The following is a 19,861-nucleotide window of genomic DNA, read 5'->3' as shown; positions in this document are numbered from 1 at the left end:
CTGGACATTCGTAGCGCAAAGTGGGTAATAGTGGAAAAAAGAATATGTTCAAATATAAACTACACAGAAGCATTGTATGAAACTTCTTTCTGTTCTGTGCATTCAACTAACAGAGTTAAACCTTACTTTTGATTGAGCCGTTCTGAAACACTCTTTCTGTAGAAACTGCAATTGGACATTCTGAGCGCTAAGAGGCCTATATTGGGAAAAAGAATGTCTACAAATAAAAACTACACAGAAGAATTTTGTGAAACTTCTTTCTGTTCTGTTTGTTCAACTAAAAGAGTTGAACCTTAGTTTTGATTGAGCCGTTCTGACACACTCTTTCTGTAGAAAATGCAAGTGGAGATTCGGAGCGCTAAGAGGGTAATAGTGGAAAAAGGAATGTCTCCAAATATAAACTACACAGAATCATTCTGTGAAACTTCTTTCTGATCTGTGCATTCAGCTAACAGAGTTAAACCATACTTTTGATTGAGCAGATCTGAACACTCTTTCGGTAGAAAATGCAACTGGACATTTGGAGCGCTAAGAGAGTAGTAGTGGAAAAAGGAATATATTCAAATATAAACTACACAGAAGCATTCTGTGAAACTTCTTTCTGATCTGAGCATTCAGCTAACAGAGTTAAACCATACTTTCGATTGAGCAGTTTTGAAACACTCTGTCTGTAGAAAATGCAACTGGACATTCGTAGCACTAAGTGGGTAATAGTGGAAAAAAGAATATGTTCAAATATAAACTACACAGAAGCATTGTATGAAACTTCTTTCTGTTCTGTGCATTCAACTAACAGAGTTGAACCTTACTTTTGATTGAGCCTTTCTGAAACACTCTTTCTGTAGAAACTGCAATTGGACATTCTGAGCGCTAAGAGGCATCTATTGGGAAAAATAATATCTTCAAATAAAAACTACACAGAAGCATTGTGTGAAACTTATTTCTGATATGTTCATTAAGCTAACAGAGTTAAACCATACTTTTGATTGCGCAGTTCTGAACACTCTTTCTGTAGAAAATGCAAGTGGACATTCGGAGCGCTAAGAGGGTAATAGTGGAAAAAGGAATATATTCAAATATAAACTACACAGTAGCATTCTGTGAAAATTCTTTCTGTTCTGTGCATTCAACTAACAGAGTTGAACCTTACTTTTGATTGAGCCGTTCTGAAACACTCTTTCTTTAGTAACTGCAATTGGACATGCTAAGCGCTAAGAGGCCTACATTGGGAAAAAGAATATCTTCAAATAAAAACTACACAGATGCATTCTGTGAAACTTATTTCTGATCTGTAAATTCAGTTAACAGATATAAAACATATTTTTGATTGGGCAGTTATGAAACACTCTTTTTGTAGAAAATGCAAGTGGAGATTCGGAGCGCTAAGAGGATAACAGTGGAAAAAGGAATGTCTTCAAATATAAACTACACAGAATCATTCGGTGAAACTTCTTTCTGATCTGTGCATTCAGCTAACAGAGTTTAACCATACTTTTGACTGAGCAGATCTGAACACTCTTTCTGTAGAAAATGCAACTGGACATTTGGAGCGCTAAGAGCGTAGTAGTGGAAAAAGAAATATATTCAAATATAAACTACACAGAAGCATTCTGTGAAACTTCTTTCTGATCTGAGCATTCAGCTAACAGAGTTAAACCATACTTTTGATTGAGCAGTTTTGAAACACTCTGTCTGTAGAAAATGCAACTGGACATTCGTAGCGCTAAGTGGGTAATAGTGGAAAAAAGAATATGTTCAAATATAAACTACACAGAAGCATTGTATGAAACTTCTTTCTGTTCTGTGCATTCAACTAACAGAGTTGAACCTTACTTTTGATTGAGCCGTTCTGAAACACTCTTTCTGTAGAAACTGCAATTGGACATTCTGAGCGCTAAGAGGCCTATATTGGGAAAAAGAATGTCTACAAATAAAAACTACACAGAAGAATTGTGTGAAACTTCTTTCTGTTCTGTTTGTTCAACTAAAAGAGTTGAACCTTAGTTTTGATTGAGCCGTTCTGAAACACTCTTTCTGTAGAAAATGCAAGTGGAGATTCGGAGCGCTAAGAGGGTAATAGTGGAAAAAGGAATGACTCCAAATATAAACTACACAGAATCATTCTGTGAAACTTCTTTCTGATCTGTGCATTCAGCTAACAGAGTTAAACCATACTTTTGATTGAGCAGATCTGAACACTCTTTCTGTAGAAAATGCAACTGGACATTTGGAGCGCTAAGAGAGTAGTAGTGGAAAAAGGAATATATTCAAATATAAACTACACAGAAGCATTCTGTGAAACTTCTTTCTGATCTGAGCATTCAGCTAACAGAGTTAAACCATACTTTTGATTGAGCAGTTTTGAAACACTCTGTCTGTAGAAAATGCAACTGGACATTCGTAGCGCTAAGTGGGTAATAGTGGAAAAAAGAATATGTTCAAATATAAACTACACAGAAGCATTGTATGAAACTTCTTTCTGTTCTGTGCATTCAACTAACAGAGTTGAACCTTACTTTTGATTGAGCCTTTCTGAAACACTCTTTCTGTAGAAACTGCAATTGGACATTCTGAGCGCTAAGAGGCCTCTATTGGGAAAAATAATATCTTCAAATAAAAACTACACAGAAGCATTGTGTGAAACTTATTTCTGATATGTTCATTAAGCTAACAGAGTTAAACCATACTTTTGATTGCGCAGTTCTGAACACTCTTTCTGTAGAAAATGCAAGTGGACATTCGGAGCGCTAAGAGGGTAATAGTGGAAAAAGGAATATATTCAAATATAAACTACACAGTAGCATTCTGTGAAAATTCTTTCTGTTCTGTGCATTCAACTAACAGAGTTGAACCTTACTTTTGATTGAGCCGTTCTGAAACACTCTTTCTTTAGTAACTGCAATTGGACATGCTAAGCGCTAAGAGGCCTACATTGGGAAAAAGAATATCTTCAAATAAAAACTACACAGATGCATTCTGTGAAACTTATTTCTGATCTGTAAATTCAGTTAACAGATATAAAACATATTTTTGATTGAGCAGTTATGAAACACTCTTTTTGTAGAAAATGCAAGTGGAGATTCGGAGCGCTAAGAGGATAACAGTGGAAAAAGGAATGTCTTCAAATATAAACTACACAGAATCATTCGGTGAAACTTCTTTCTGATCTGTGCATTCAGCTAACAGAGTTAAACCATACTTTTGATTGAGCAGATCTGAACACTCTTTCTGTAGAAAATGCAACTGGACATTTGGAGCGCTAAGAGCGTAGTAGTGGAAAAAGGAATATATTCAAATATAAACTACACAGAAGCATTCTGTGAAACTTCTTTCTGATCTGAGCATTCAGCTAACAGAGTTAAACCATACTTTTGATTGAGCAGTTTTGAAACACTCTGTCTGTAGAAAATGCAACTGGACATTCGTAGCACTAAGTGGGTAATAGTGGAAAAAAGAATATGTTCAAATATAAACTACACAGAAGCATTGTATGAAACTTCTTTCTGTTCTGTGCATTCAACTAACAGAGTTGAACCTTACTTTTGATTGAGCCGTTCTGAAACACTCTTTCTGTAGAAACTGCAATTGGACATTCTGAGCGCTAAGAGGCCTATATTGGGAAAAAGAATGTCTACAAATAAAAACTACACAGAAGAATTGTGTGAAACTTCTTTCTGTTCTGTTTGTTCAACTAAAAGAGTTGAACCTTAGTTTTGATTGAGCCGTTCTGAAACACTCTTTCTGTAGAAAATGCAAGTGGAGATTCGGAGCGCTAAGAGGGTAATAGGTGAAAAAGGAATGTCTCCAAATATAAACTACACAGAATCATTCTGTGAAACTTCTTTCTGATCTGTGCATTCAGCTAAAAGAGTTAAACCATACTTTTGATTGAGCAGATCTGAACACACTTTCTGTAGAAAATGCAACTGGACAGTTGGAGCGCTAAGAGAGTAGTAGTGGAAAAAGGAATATATTCAAATATAAACTACACAGAAGCATTCTGTGAAACTTCTTTCTGATCTGAGCATTCAGCTAACAGAGTTAAACCATACTTTTGATTGAGCAGTTTTGAAACACTCTGTCTGTAGAAAATGCAACTGGACATTCGTAGCGCTAAGTGGGTAATAGTGGAAAAAAGAATATGTTCAAATATAAACTACACAGAAGCATTGTATGAAACTTCTTTCTGTTCTGTGCATTCAACTAACAGAGTTGAACCTTACATTTGATTGAGCCTTTCTGAAACTCTCTTTCTGTAGAAACTGCAATTGGACATTCTGAGCGCTAAGAGGCCTCTATTGGGAAAAAAAATATCTTCAAATAAAAACTACACAGAAGCATTGTGTGAAACTTATTTCTGATATGTTCATTAAGCTAACAGAGTTAAACCATACTTTTGATTGCGCAGTTCTGAACACTCTTTCTGTAGAAAATGCAAGTGGACATTCGGAAGGCTAAGAGGGTAATAGTGGAAAAAGGAATATATTCATATATAAACTACACAGTAGCATTCTGTGAAAATTCTTTCTGTTCTGTGCATTCAACTAACAGAGTTGAACCTTACTTTTGATTGAGCCGTTCTGAAACACTCTTTCTTTAGTAACTGCAATTGGACATGCTAAGCGCTAAGAGGCCTACATTGGGAAAAAGAATATCTTCAAATAAAAACAACACAGATGCATTCTGTGAAACTTATTTCTGATCTGTAAATTCAGTTAACAGATATAAAACATATTTTTGATTGGGCAGTTATGAAACACTCTTTTTGTAGAAAATGCAAGTGGAGATTCGGAGCGCTAAGGGGATAACAGTGGAAAAAGGAATGTCTTCAAATATAAACTACACAGAATCATTCGGTGAAACTTCTTTCTGATCTGTGCATTCAGCTAACAGAGTTAAACCATACTTTTGATTGAGCAGATCTGAACACTCTTTCTGTAGAAAATGCAACTGGACATTTGGAGCGCTAAGAGCGTAGTAGTGGAAAAAGGAATATATTCAAATATAAACTACACAGAAGCATTCTGTGAAACTTCTTTCTGATCTGAGCATTCAGCTAACAGAGTTAAACCATACTTTTGATTGAGCAGTTTTGAAACACTCTGTCTGTAGAAAATGCAACTGGACATTCGTAGCGCTAAGTGGGTAATAGTGGAAAAAAATAATACGTTCAAATATAAACTACACAGAAGCATTGTATGAAACTTCCTTCTGTTCTGTGCATTCAACTAACAGAGTTGAACCTTACTTTTGATTGAGCAGTTCTGAAACACTCTTTCTGTAGAAACTGCAATTGGACATTCTGAGCGCTAAGAGGCCTATATTGGGAAAAAGAATGTCTACAAATAACAACTACACAGAAGAATTGTGTGAAACTCCTTTCTGTTCTGTTTGTTCAACTAAAAGAGTTGAACCTTAGTTTTGATTGAGCCGTTCTGAAACACTCTTTCTGTAGAAACTGCAATTGGACATTCTGAGCGCTAAGAGGCCTCTATTGGGAAAAATAATATCTTCAAATAAAACTACACAGAAGCATTGTGTGAAACTTTTTTCTGATATGTTCATTAAGCTAACAGAGTTAAACCATACTTTTGATTGCGCAGTTCTGAACACTCTTTCTGTAGAAAATGCAAGTGGACATTCGGAGCGCTAAGAAGGTAATAGTGGAAAAAGGAATATATTCAAATATAAACTACACAGTAGCATTCTGTGAAAATTCTTTCTGTTCTGTGCATTCAACTAACAGAGTTGAACCTTACTTTTGATTGAGCCGTTCTGAAACACTCTTTCTTTAGTAACTGCAATTGGACATGCTAAGCGCTAAGAGGCCTACATTGGGAAAAAGAATATCTTCAAATAAAAACTACACAGATGCATTCTGTGAAACTTATTTCTGATCTGTAAATTCAGTTAACAGATATAAAACATATTTTTGATTGAGCAGTTATGAAACAATCTTTTTGTAGAAAATGCAAGTGGAGATTCGGACCGCTAAGTGGATAACAGTGGAAAAAGGAATGTCTTCAAATATAAACTACACAGAATCATTCGGTGAAACTTCTTTCTGATCTGTGCATTCAGCTAACAGAGTTAAACCATACTTTTGATTGAGCAGATCTGAACACTCTTTCTGTAGAAAATGCAACTGGACATTTGGAGCGCTAAGAGCGTAGTAGTGGGAAAAGGAATATATTCAAATATAAACTACACAGAAGCATTCTGTGAAACTTCTTTCTGATCTGAGCATTCAGCTAACAGAGTTAAACCATACTTTTGATTGAGCAGTTTTGAAACACTCTGTCTGTAGAAAATGCAACTGGACATTCGTAGCGCTAAGTGGGTAATAGTGGAAAAAAGAATATGTTCAAATATAAACTACACAGAAGCATTGTATGAAACTTCTTTCTGTTTTGTGCATTCAACTAACAGAGTTGAACCTTACTTTTGATTGAGCCGTTCTGAAACACTCTTTCTGTAGAAACTGCAATTGGACATTCTGAGCGCTAAGAGGCCTATATTGGGAAAAAGAATGTCTACAAATAAAAACTACACAGAAGAATTGTGTGAAACTTCTTTCTGTTCTGTTTGTTCAACTAAAAGAGTTGAACCTTAGTTTTGATTGAGCCGTTCTGAAACACTCTTTCTGTAGAAAATGCAAGTGGAGATTCGGAGCGCTAAGAGGGTAATAGTGGAAAAAGGAATGTCTTCAAATATAAACTACACAGAATCATTCTGTGAAACTTCTTTCTGATCTGTACATTCAGCTAACAGAGTTAAATCATACTTTTGATTGAGCAGATCTGAACACTCTTTCTGTAGAAAATGCAACTGGACATTTGGAGCGCTAAGAGAGTAGTAGTGGAAAAAGGAATATATTCAAATATAAACTACACAGAAGCATTCTGTGAAACTTCTTTCTGATCTGAGCATTCAGCTAACAGAGTTAAACCATACTTTTGATTGAGCAGTTTTGAAACACTCTGTCTGTAGAAAATGCAACTGGACATTCGTAGCGCTAAGTGGGTAATAGTGGAAAAAAGAATATGTTCAAATATAAACTACACAGAAGCATTGTATGAAACTTCTTTCTGTTCTGTGCATTCAACTAACAGAGTTGAACCTTACTTTTGATTGAGCCTTTCTGAAACACTCTTTCTGTAGAAACTGCAATTGGACATTCTGAGCGCTAAGAGGCCTCTATTGGGAAAAATAATATCTTCAAATAAAAACTACACAGAAGCATTGTGTGAAACTTATTTCTGATATGTTCATTAAGCTAACAGAGTTAAATCATACTTTAGATTGCGCAGTTCTGAACACTCTTTCTGTAGAAAATGCAAGTGGACATTCGGAGCGCTAAGAGGGTAATAGTGGAAAAAGGAATATATTCAAATATAAACTACACAGTAGCATTCTGTGAAAATTCTTTCTGTTCTGTGCATTCAACTAACAGAGTTGAACCTTACTTTTGATTGAGCCGTTCTGAAACACTCTTTCTGTAGTAACTGCAATTGGACATGCTAAGCGCTAAGAGGCCTACATTGGGAAAAAGAATATCTTCAAATAAAAACTACACAGATGCATTCTGTGAAACTTATTTCTGATCTGTAAATTCAGTTAACAGATATAAAACATATTTTTGATTGAGCAGTTATGAAACACTCTTTTTGTAGAAAATGCAAGTGGAGAATCTGAGCGCTAAGAGGGTAACAGTGGAAAAAGGAATGTCTTCAAATATAAACTACACAGAATCATTCGGTGAAACTTCTTTCTGATCTGTGCATTCAGCTAACAGAGTTAAACCATACTTTTGATTGAGCAGATCTGAACACTCTTTCTGTAGAAAATGCAACTGGACATTTGGAGCGCTAAGAGCGTAGTAGTGGAAAAAGGAGTATATTCAAATATAAACTACACAGAAGCATTCTGTGAAACTTCTTTCTGATCTGTGCATTCAGCTAACAGAGTTAAACCATACTTTTGATTGAGCAGATCTGAACACTCTTTCTGTACAAAATGCAACTGGACATTTGGAGCACTAAGAGCGTAGTAGTGGAAAAAGGAATATTATCAAATATAAACTACACAGAAGCATTCTGTGAAACTTCTTTTTGATCTGAGCATTCAGCTAACAGAGTTAAACCATACTTTTGACTGAGCAGTTTTGAAACACTCTGTCTGTAGAGAATGCAACTGGACATTCGTAGCGCTAAGTGGGTAATAGTGGAAAAAAGAATATGTTCAAATATAAACTACACAGAAGCATTGTATGAAACTTCTTTCTGTTCTGTGCATTCAACTAACAGAGTTGAATCTTACTTTTCATTGAGCCTTTCTGAAAGACTCTTTCTGTAGAAACTGCAATTGGACATTCTGAGCGCTAAGAGGCCTCTATTGGGAAAAATAATATCTTCAAATAAAAACTACACAGAAGCATTGTGTGAAACTTATTTCTGATATGTTCATTAAGCTAACAGAGTTAAACCATACTTTTGATTGCGCAGTTCTGAACACTCTTTCTGTAGAAAATGCAAGTGGACATTCGGAGCGCTAAGAGGGTAATAGTGGAAAAAGGAATATATTCAAATATAAACTACACAGTAGCATTCTGTGAAAATTCTTTCTGTTCTGTGCATTCAACTAACAGAATTGAACCTTACTTTTGATTGAGCCGTTCTGAAACACTCTTTCTTTAGTAACTGCAATTGGACATGCTAAGCGCTAAGAGGCCTACATTGGGAAAAAGAATATCTTCAAATAAAAACTACACAGATGCATTCTGTGAAACTTATTTCTGATCTGTAAATTCAGTTAACAGATATAAAACATATTTTTGATTGAGCAGTTATGAAACACTCTTTTTGTAGAAAATGCAAGTGGAGATTCGGAGCGCTAAGAGGATAACAGTGGAAAAAGGAATGTCTTCAAATATAAACTACACAGAATCATTCGGTGAAACTTCTTTCTGATCTGTGCATTCAGCTAACAGAGTTAAACCATACTTTTGATTGAGCAGATCTGAATACTCTTTCTGTAGAAAATGCAACTGGACATTTGGAGCGCTAAGAGCGTAGTAGTGGAAAAAGGAATATATTCAAATATAAACTAAACAGAAGCATTCTGTGAAACTTCTTTCTGATCTGAGCATTCAGCTAACAGAGTTAAACCATACTTTGATTGAGCAGTTTTGAAACACTCTGTCTGTAGAAAATGCAACTGGACATTCGTAGCGCTAAGTGGGTAATAGTGGAAAAAAGAATATGTTCAAATATAAACTACACAGAAGCATTGTATGAAACTTCTTTCTGTTCTGTGCATTCAACTAACAGAGCTGAACCTTACTTTTGATTGAGCCGTTCTGAAACACTCTTTCTGTAGAAACTGCAATTGGACATTCTGAGCGCTAAGAGGCCTATATTGGGAAAAAGAATGTCTACAAATAAAAACTACACAGAATAATTGTGTGAAACTTCTTTCTGTTCTGTTTGTTCAACTAAAAGAGTTGAACCTTAGTTTTGATTGAGCCGTTCTGAAACACTCTTTCTGTAGAAAATGCAAGTGGAGATGCGGAGCGCTAAGAGGGTAATAGTGGAAAAAGGAATGTCTTCAAATATAAACTACACAGAATCATTCTGTGAAACATTTCTGATCTGTGCATTCAGCTAACAGAGTTAAACCATACTTTTGATTGAGCAGATCTGAACACTCTTTCTGTAGAAAATGCAACTGGACATTTGGAGCGCTAAGAGAGTAGTAGTGGAAAAAGGAATATATTCAAATATAAACTACACAGAAGCATTCTGTGAAACTTCTTTCTGATCTGAGCATTCAGCTAACAGAGTTAAACCATACTTTTGATTGAGCAGTTTTGAAACACTCTGTCTGTAGAAAATGCAACTGGACATTCGTAGCGCTAAGTGGGTAATAGTGGAAAAAAGAATATGTTCAAATATAAACTACACAAAAGCATTGTATGAAACTTCTTTCTGTTCTGTGCATTCAACTAACAGAGTTGAACCTTACTTTTGATTGAGCCTTTCTGAAACACTCTTTCTGTAGAAACTGCAATTGGACATTCTGAGCGCTAAGAGGCCTCTATTGGGAAAAATAATATCTTCAAATAAAAACTACACAGAAGCATTGTGTGAAACATATTTCTGATATGTTCATTAAGCTAACAGAGTTAAATCATACTTTTGATTGCGCAGTTCTGAACACTATTTCTGTAGAAAATGCAAGTGGACATTCGGAGCGCTAAGAGGGTAATAGTGGAAAAAGGAATATATTCAAATATAAACTACACAGTAGCATTCTGTGAAAATTCTTTCTGTTCTGTGCATTCAACTAACAGAGTTGAACCTTACTTTTGATTGAGCCGTTCTGAAACACTCTTTCTGTAGTAACTGCAATTGGACATGCTAAGGGCTAAGAGGCCTACATTGGGAAAAAGAATATCTTCAAATAAAAACTACACAGATGCATTCTGTGAAACTTATTTCTGATCTGTAAATTCAGTTAACAGATATAAAACATATTTTTGATTGAGCAGTTATGAAACACTCTTTTTGTAGAAAATGCAAGTGGAGATTCTGAGCGCTAAGAGGGTAACAGTGGAAAAAGGAATGTCTTCAAATATAAACTACACAGAATCATTCGGTGAAACTTCTTTCTGATCTGTGCATTCAGCTAACAGAGTTAAACCATACTTTTGATTGAGCAGATCTGAACACTCTTTCTGTAGAAAATGCAACTGGACATTTGGAGCGCTAAGAGCGTAGTAGTGGAAAAAGGAATATATTCAAATATAAACTACACAGAATCATTCTGTGAAACTTCTTTCTGATCTGAGCATTCAGCTAACAGAGTTAAACCATACATTTGATTGAGGAGTTTTGAAACACTCTGTCTGTAGAAAATGCAACTGGACATTCGTAGCGCTAAGTGGGTAATAGTGGAAAAAAGAATATGTTCAAATATAAACTACACAGAAGCATTGTATGAAACTTCTTTCTGTTCTGTGCATTCAACTAACAGAGTTGAACCTTACTTTTGATTGAGCCGTTCTGAAACACTCTTTCTGTAGAAACTGCAATTGGACATTCTGAGCGCTAAGAGGCCTATATTGGGAAAAAGAATGTCTACAAATAACAATTACACAGAAGAATTGTGTGAAACTTCTTTCTGTTCTGTTTGTTCAACTAAAAGAGTTGAACCTTAGTTTTGATTGAGCCGTTCTGACACACTCTTTCTGTAGAAAATGCAAGTGGAGATTCGGAGCGCTAAGAGGGTAATAGTGGAAAAAGGAATGTCTCCAAATATAAACTACACAGAATCATTCTGTGAAACTTCTTTCTGATCTGTGCATTCAGCTAACAGAGTTAAACCATACTTTTGATTGAGCAGATCTGAACACTCTTTCTGTAGAAAATGCAACTGGACATTTGGAGCGCTAAGAGCGTAGTAGTGGAAAAAGGAATATATTCAAATATAAACTACACAGAAGCATTCTGTGAAACTTCTTTCTGATCTGAGCATTCAGCTAACAGAGTTAAACCATACTTTTGATTGAGCAGTTTTGAAACACTCTGTCTGTAGAAAATGCAACTGGACATTCGTAGCGCTAAGTGGGTAATAGTGGAAAAAAGAATATGTTCAAATATAAACTACACAGAAGCATTGTATGAAACTTCTTTCTGTTCTGTGCATACAACTAACAGAGTTGAACCTTACTTTTGATTGAGCCGTTCTGAAACACTCTTTCTGTAGAAACTGCAATTGGACATTCTGAGCGCTAAGAGGCCTATATTGGGAAAAAGAATGTCTACAAATAAAAACTACACAGAAGAATTGTGTGAAACTTCTTTCTGTTCTGTTTGTTCAACTAAAAGAGTTGAACTTTAGTTTTGATTGAGCCGTTCTGAAACACTCTTTCTGTAGAAAATGCAAGTGGATATTCAGAGCGCTAAGAGGGTAATAGTGCAAAAAGGAATGTCTCCAAATATAAACTACACAGAATCATTCTGTGAAACTTCTTTCTGATCTGTGCATTCAGCTAACAGAGTTAAACCATACTTTTGATTGAGCAGATCTGAACACTCTTTCTGTAGATAATGCAACTGGACATTTGGAGCGCTAAGAGAGTAGTAGTGGAAAAAGGAATATATTCAAATATAAACTACACAGAAGCATTCTGTGAAACTTCTTTCTGATCTGAGCATTCAGCTAACAGAGTTAAACCATACTTTTGATTGAGCAGTTTTGAAACACTCTGTCTGTAGAAAATGCAACTGGGCATTCGTAGCGCCAAGTGGGTAATAGTGGAAAAAAGGATATGTTCAAATATAAACTACACAGAAGCATTGTTTGAAATTTCTTTCTGTTCTGTGCATTCAACTAACAGAGTTGAACCTTAGTTTTGATTGAGCCTTTCTGAAACACTCTTTCTGTAGAAACTGCAATTGGACATTCTGAGCGCTAAGAGGCCTCTATTGGGAAAAATAATATCTTCAAATAAAAACTACACAGAAGCATTGTGTGAAACTTATTTCTGATATGTTCATTAAGCTAACAGAGTTAAACCATACTTTTGATTGCGCAGTTCTGAACACTCTTTCTGTAGAAAATGCAAGTGGACATTCGTAGCGCTAAGAGGGTAATAGTGGAGAAAGGAATATATTCAAATATAAACTACACAGTAGCATTCTGTGAAAATTCTTTCTGTTCTGTGCTTTCAACTAACAGAGTTGAACCTTACATTTGATTGAGCCGTTCTGAAACACTCTTTCTGTAGAAACTGCAATTGGACATGCTAAGCGCTAAGAGGCCTACATTGGGAAAAAGAATATCTTCAAATAAAAACTACACAGATGCATTCTGTGAAACTTATTTCTGATCTGTAAATTCAGTTAACAGAGATAAAACATATTTTTGATTGAGCAGTTATGAAAAACTCTTTTTGTAGAAAATGCAAGTGGAGATTCGGAGCGCTAAGAGGGTAATAGTGGAAAAAGGAATGTCTTCAAATATAAACTACACAGAATCATTCGGTGAAACTTCTGATCTGTGCATTCAGCTAACAGAGTTAAACCATACTTTTGATTGAGCAGATCTGAACACTCTTTCTGTAGAAAATGCAACTGGACATTTGGAGCGCTAAGACCGTAGTAGTGGAAAAAGGAATATATTCAAATATAAACTACACAGAAGCATTCTGTGAAACTTCTTTCTGATCTGAGTATTCAGCTAACAGAGTTAAACCATACTTTTGATTGAGCAGTTTTGAAACACTCTGTCTGTAGAAAATGCAACTGGACATTCGTAGCGCCAAGTGGGTAATAGTGGAAAAAAGAATATGTTCAAATATAAACTACACAGAAGCATTGTATGAAACTTCTTTCTGTTCTGTGCATTCAACTAACAGAGTTGAAACTTACATTTGATTGAGCCTTTCTGAAACACTCTTTCTGTAGAAACTGCAATTGGACATTCTGAGCGCTAAGAGGCCTCTATTGGGAAAAATAATATCTTCAAATAAAAACTACACAGAAGCATTGTGTGAAACTTATTTCTGATATGTTCATTAAGCTAACAGAGTTAAACCATACTTTTGATTGTGCAGTTCTGAACACTCTTTCTGTAGAAAATGCAAGTGGACATTCGTAGCGCTAAGAGGGTAATAGTGGAGAAAGGAATATATTCAAATATAAACTACACAGTAGCATTCTGTGAAAATTCTTTCTGTTCTGTGCATTCAACTAACAGAGTTGAACCTTACTTTTGATTGAGCCGTTCTGAAACACTCTTTCTGTAGAAACTGCAATTGGACATGCTAAGCGCTAAGAGGCCTACATTGGGAAAAAGAATATCTTCAAATAAAAACTACACAGATGCATTCTGTGAAACTTATTTCTGATCTGTAAATTCAGTTAACAGAGATAAAACATATTTTTGATTGAGCAGTTATGAAACACTCTTTTTGTAGAAAATGCAAGTGGAGATTTGGAGCGCTAAGAGGGTAATAGTGGAAAAAGGAATGTCTTCAAATATAAACTACACAGAATCATTCGTTGAAACTTCTTTCTGATCTGTGCATTCAGCTAACAGAGTTAAACCATACTTTTGATTGAGCAGATCTGAACACTCTTTCTGTAGAAAATGCAACTGGACATTTGTAGCGCTAAGAGCGTAGTAGTGGAAAAAGGAATATATTCAAATATAAACTACACAGAAGCATTCTGTGAAACTTCTTTCTGATCTGAGCATTCAGCTAACAGAGTTAAACCATACTTTTGATTGAGCAGTTTTGAAACACTCTGTCTGTAGAAAATGCAACTGGACATTCGTAGCGCTAAGGGGGTAATAGTGGAAAAAAGAATATGTTCAAATATAAACTACACAGAAGCATTGTATGAAACTTCTTTCTGTTCTGTGCATTCAACTAACAGAGTTGAACCATACTTTTGATTGAGCCGTTCTGAAACACTCTTTCTGTAGAAACTGCAATTGGACATTCTTAGCGCTAAGAGGCCTATATTGGGAAAAAGAATGTCTACAAATAAAAACTACACAGAAGAATTGTGTGAAACTTCTTTCTGTTCTGTTTGTTCAACTAAAAGAGTTGAACCTTAGTTTTGATTGAGCCGTTCTGAAACACTCTTTCTGTAGAAAATGCAAGTGGAGATTCGGAGCGTTAAGTGGGTAATAGTGGAAAAAGGAATGTCTCCAAATATAAACTACACAGAATCATTCTGTGAAACTTCTTTCTGATCTGTGCATTCAGCTAACAGAGTTAAACCATACTTTTGATTGAGCAGATCTGAACACTCTTTCTGTAGAAAATGCAACTGGACATTTGGAGCGCTAAGAGAGTAGTAGTGGAAAAAGGAATATATTCAAATATAAACTACACAGAAGCATTCTGTGAAACTTCTTTCTGATCTGAGCATTCAGCTAACAGAGTTAAACCATACTTTTGATTGAGCAGTTTTGAAACACTCTGTCTGTAGAAAATGCAACTGGACATTCGTAGCGCTAAGTGGGTAATAGTGGAAAAAAGAATATGTTCAAATATAAACTACACAGAAGCATTGTATGAAACTTCTTTCTGTTCTGTGCATTCAACTAACAGAGTTGAACCTTACTTTTGATTGAGCCTTTCTGAAACACTCTTTCTGTAGAAACTGCAATTGGACATTCTGAGCGCTAAGATGCTTCTATTGGGAAAAATAATATCTTCAAATAAAAACTACACAGAAGCATTGTGTGAAACTTATTTCTGATATGTTCATTAAGCTAACATAGTTAAACCATACTTTTGATTGCGCAGTTCTGAACACTCTTTCTGTAGAAAATCAAGTGGACATTCGGAGCGCTAAGAGGGTAATAGTGGAAAAAGGAATATATTCAAATATAAACTACACAGTAGCATTCTGTGAAAATTCTATCTGTTCTGTGCATTCAACTAACAGAGTTGAACCTTACTTTTGATTGAGCCGTTCTGAAACACTCTTTCTGTAGAAACTGCAATTGGACATGCTAAGCGCTAAGAGGCCTACATTGGGAAAAAGAATATCTTCAAATAAAAACTACACAGATGCATTCTCTCAAACTTATTTCTGATCTGTAAATTCAGTTAACAGAGATAAAACATATTTTTGATTGAGCAGTTATGAAACACTCTTTTTGTAGAAAATGCAAGTGGAGTTTCGGAGCGCTAAGAGGGTAATAGTGGAAAAAAGAATGTCTTCAAATATAAACTACACAGAATCATTCGGTGAAACTTCTTTCTGATCTGTGCATTCAGCTAACAGAGTTAAACCATACTTTTGATTGAGCAGATCTGAACACTCTTTCTGTAGAAAATGCAACTGGACATTTGGAGCGCTAAGAGCGTAATAGTGGAAAAAGGAATATATTCAAATATAAACTACACAGAAGCATTCTGTGAAACTTCTTTCTGATCTGAGCATTCAGCTAACAGAGTTAAACCATACTTTTGATTGAGCAGTTTTGAAACACTCTGTCTGTAGAAAATGCAACTGGACATTCGTAGCGCTAAGTGGGTAATAGTGGAAAAAAGAATATGTTCAAATATAAACTACACAGAAGCATTGTATGAAACTTCTTTCTGTTCTGTGCATTCAACTAACAGAGTTGAACCTTACTTTTGATTGAGCCGTTCTGAAACATTCTTTCTGTAGAAACTGCAATTGGACATTCTGAGCGCTAAGAGGCCTATATTGGGAAAAAGAATGTCTACAAATAAAAACTACACAGAAGAATTGTGTGAAACTTCTTTCTGTTCTGTTTGTTCAACTAAAAGAGTTGAACATTAGTTTTGATTGAGCCGTTCTGAAACACTCTTTCTGTAGAAAATGCAAGTGGAGATTCGGAGCGCTAAGAGGGTAATAGTGGAAAAAGGAATGACTCCAAATATAAACTACACAGAATCATTCTTTGAAACTTCTTTCTGATCTGTGCATTCAGCTAACAGAGTTAAAACATACTTTTGATTTTGCAGTTCTGAACACTCTTTCTGTAGAAAATGCAAGTGGACATTCGGAGCGCTAAGAGGGTAATAGTGGAAAAAGGAATATATTCAAATATAAACCACACAGTAGCATTCTGTGAAAATTCTTTCTGTTCTGTGCATTCAACTAACAGAGTTGAACCTTACTTTTGATTGAGGCGTTCTGAAACACTCTTTCTGTAGAAACTGCAATTGGACATGCTAATCGCTAAGAGGCCTACATTGGGAAAAAGAATATCTTCAAATAAAAACTACACAGATGCATTCTGTGAAACTTATTTCTGATCTGTAAATTCAGTTAACAGAGATAAAACATATTTTTGATTGAGCAGTTATGAAACACTCTTTTTGTAGAAAATGCAAGTGGAGATTCGGAGCGCTAAGAGGGTAATAGTGGAAAAAGGAATGTCTTCAAATATAAACTACACAGAATCATTCGGTGAAACTTCTTTCTGATCTGTGCATTCAGCTAACAGAGTTAAACCATACTTTTGACTGAGCAGATCTGAACACTCTTTCTGTAGAAAATGCAACTGGACATTTGGAGCGCTAAGAGCGTAGTAGTGGAAAAAGGAATATATTCAAATATAAACTACACAGAAGCATTCTGTGAAACTTCTTTCTGATCTGAGCATTCAGCTAACAGAGTTAAACCATACTTTTGATTGAGCAGTTTTGAAACACTCTGTCTGTAGAAAATGCAACTGGACATTCGTAGCGCTAAGTGGGTTATAGTGGAAAAAAGAATATGTTCAAATATGAACTACACAGAAGCATTGTATGAAACTTCTTTCTGTTCTGTGCATTCAACTAACAGAGTTGAACCTTACTTTTGATTGAGCCGTTCTGAAACACTCTTTCTGTAGAAACTGCAATTGGACATTCTGAGCGCTAAGAGGCCTATATTGGGAAAAAGAATGTCTACATATAAATACTACACAGAAGAATTGTGTGAAACTTCTTTCTGTTCTGTTTGTTCAACTAAAAGAGTTGAACCTTAGTTTTGATTGAGCCGTTCTGAAACACTCTTTCTGTAGAAAATGCAAGTGGAGATTCGGAGCGCTAAGAGGGTAATAGTGGAAAAAGGAATGTCTCCAAATATAAATTACACAGAATCATTCTGTGAAACTTCTTTCTGATCTGTGCATTCAGCTAACAGAGTTAAACCATACTTTTGATTGAGCAGATCTGAACACTCTTTCTGTAGAAAATGCAACTGGACATTTGGAGCGCTAAGAGAGTAGTAGTGGAAAAAGGAATATATTCAAATATAAACTACACAGAAGCATTCTGTGAAACTTCTTCCTGATCTGAGCATTCAGCTAACAGAGTTAAACCATACTTTTGATTGAGCAGTTTTGAAACACTCTGTCTGTAGAAAATGCAACTGGGCATTCGTAGCGCCAAGTGGGTAATAGTGGAAAAAAGAATATGTTCAAATATAAACTACACAGAAGCATTGTTTGAAATTTCTTTCTGTTCTGTGCATTCAACTAACAGAGTTGAACCTTAGTTTTGATTGAGCCTTTCTGAAACACTCTTTCTGTAGAAACTGCAATTGGACATTCTGAGCGCTAAGAGGCCTATATTGGGAAAAATAATATCTTCAAATAAAAACTACACAGAAGCATTGTGTGAAACTTATTTCTGATATGTTCATTAAGCTAACAGAGTTAAACCATACTTTTGATTGCGCAGTTCTGAACACTCTTTCTGTAGAAAATGCAAGTGGACATTCGTAGCGCTAAGAGGGTAATAGTGGAGAAAGGAATATATTCAAATATAAACTACACAGTAGCATTCTGTGAAAATTCTTTCTGTTCTGTGCATTCAACTAACAGAGTTGAACCTTACTTTTGATTGAGCCGTTCTGAAACACTCTTTCTGTAGAAACTGCAATTGGACATGCTAAGTGCTAAGAGGCCTACATTGGGAAAAAGAATATCTTCAAATAAAAACTACACAGATGCATTCTGTGAAACTTATTTCTGATCTGTAAATTCAGTTAACAGAGATAAAACATATTTTTGATTGAGCAGTTATGAAAAACTCTTTTTGTAGAAAATGCAAGTGGAGATTCGGAGCGCTAAGAGGGTAATAGTGGAAAAAGGAATGTCTTCAAATATAAACTACACAGAATCATTCGGTGAAACTTCTGATCTGTGCATTCAGCTAACAGAGTTAAACCATACTTTTGATTGAGCAGATCTGAACACTCTTTCTGTAGAAAATGCAACTGGACATTTGGAGCGCTAAGACCGTAGTAGTGGAAAAAGGAATATATTCAAATATAAACTACACAGAAGCATTCTGTGAAACTTCTTTCTGATCTGAATATTCAGCTAACAGAGTTAAACCATACTTTTGATTGAGCAGTTTTGAAACACTCTGTCTGTAGAAAATGCAACTGGACATTCGTAGCGCCAAGTGGGTAATAGTGGAAAAAAGAATATGTTCAAATATAAACTACACAGAAGCATTGTATGAAACTTCTTTCTGTTCTGTGCATTCAACTAACAGAGTTGAAACTTACTTTTGATTGAGCCTTTCTGAAACACTCTTTCTGTAGAAACTGCAATTGGACATTCTGAGCGCTAAGAGGCCTCTATAGGGAAAAATAATATCTTCAAATAAAAACTACACAGAAGCATTGTGTGAAACTTATTTCTGATATGTTCATTAAGCTAACAGAGTTAAACCATACTTTTGATTGTGCAGTTCTGAACACTCTTTCTGTAGAAAATGCAAGTGGACATTCGTAGCGCTAAGAGGGTAATAGTGGAGAAAGGAATATATTCAAATATAAACTACACAGTAGCATTCTGTGAAAATTCTTTCTGTTCTGTGCATTCAACTAACAGAGTTGAACCTTACTTTTGATTGAGCCGTTCTGAAACACACTTTCTGTAGAAACTGCAATTGGACATGCTAAGCGCTAAGAGGCCTACATTGGGAAAAAGAATATCTTCAAATAAAAACTACACAGATGCATTCTGTGAAACTTATTTCTGATCTGTAAATTCAGTTAACAGAGATAAAACATATTTTTGATTGAGCAGTTATGAAACACTCTTTTTGTAGAAAATGCAAGTGGAGATTCGGAGCGCTAAGAGGGTAATAGTGGAAAAAGGAATGTCTTCAAATATAAACTACACAGAATCATTCGGTGAAACTTCTTTCTGATCTGTGCATTCAGCTAACACAGTTAAACCATACTTTTTATTGAGCAGATCTGAACACTCTTTCTGTAGAAAATGCCACTGGACATTTGGAGCGCTAAGAGCGTAGTAGTGGAAAAAGGAATATATTCAAATATAAACTACACAGAAGCAT

Source organism: Symphalangus syndactylus, chromosome 19, assembly GCF_028878055.3.
Source record: "Symphalangus syndactylus isolate Jambi chromosome 19, NHGRI_mSymSyn1-v2.1_pri, whole genome shotgun sequence".
Lineage (NCBI taxonomy): Eukaryota > Metazoa > Chordata > Mammalia > Primates > Hylobatidae > Symphalangus > Symphalangus syndactylus.
This window is presented reverse-complemented; position numbering follows the sequence as displayed.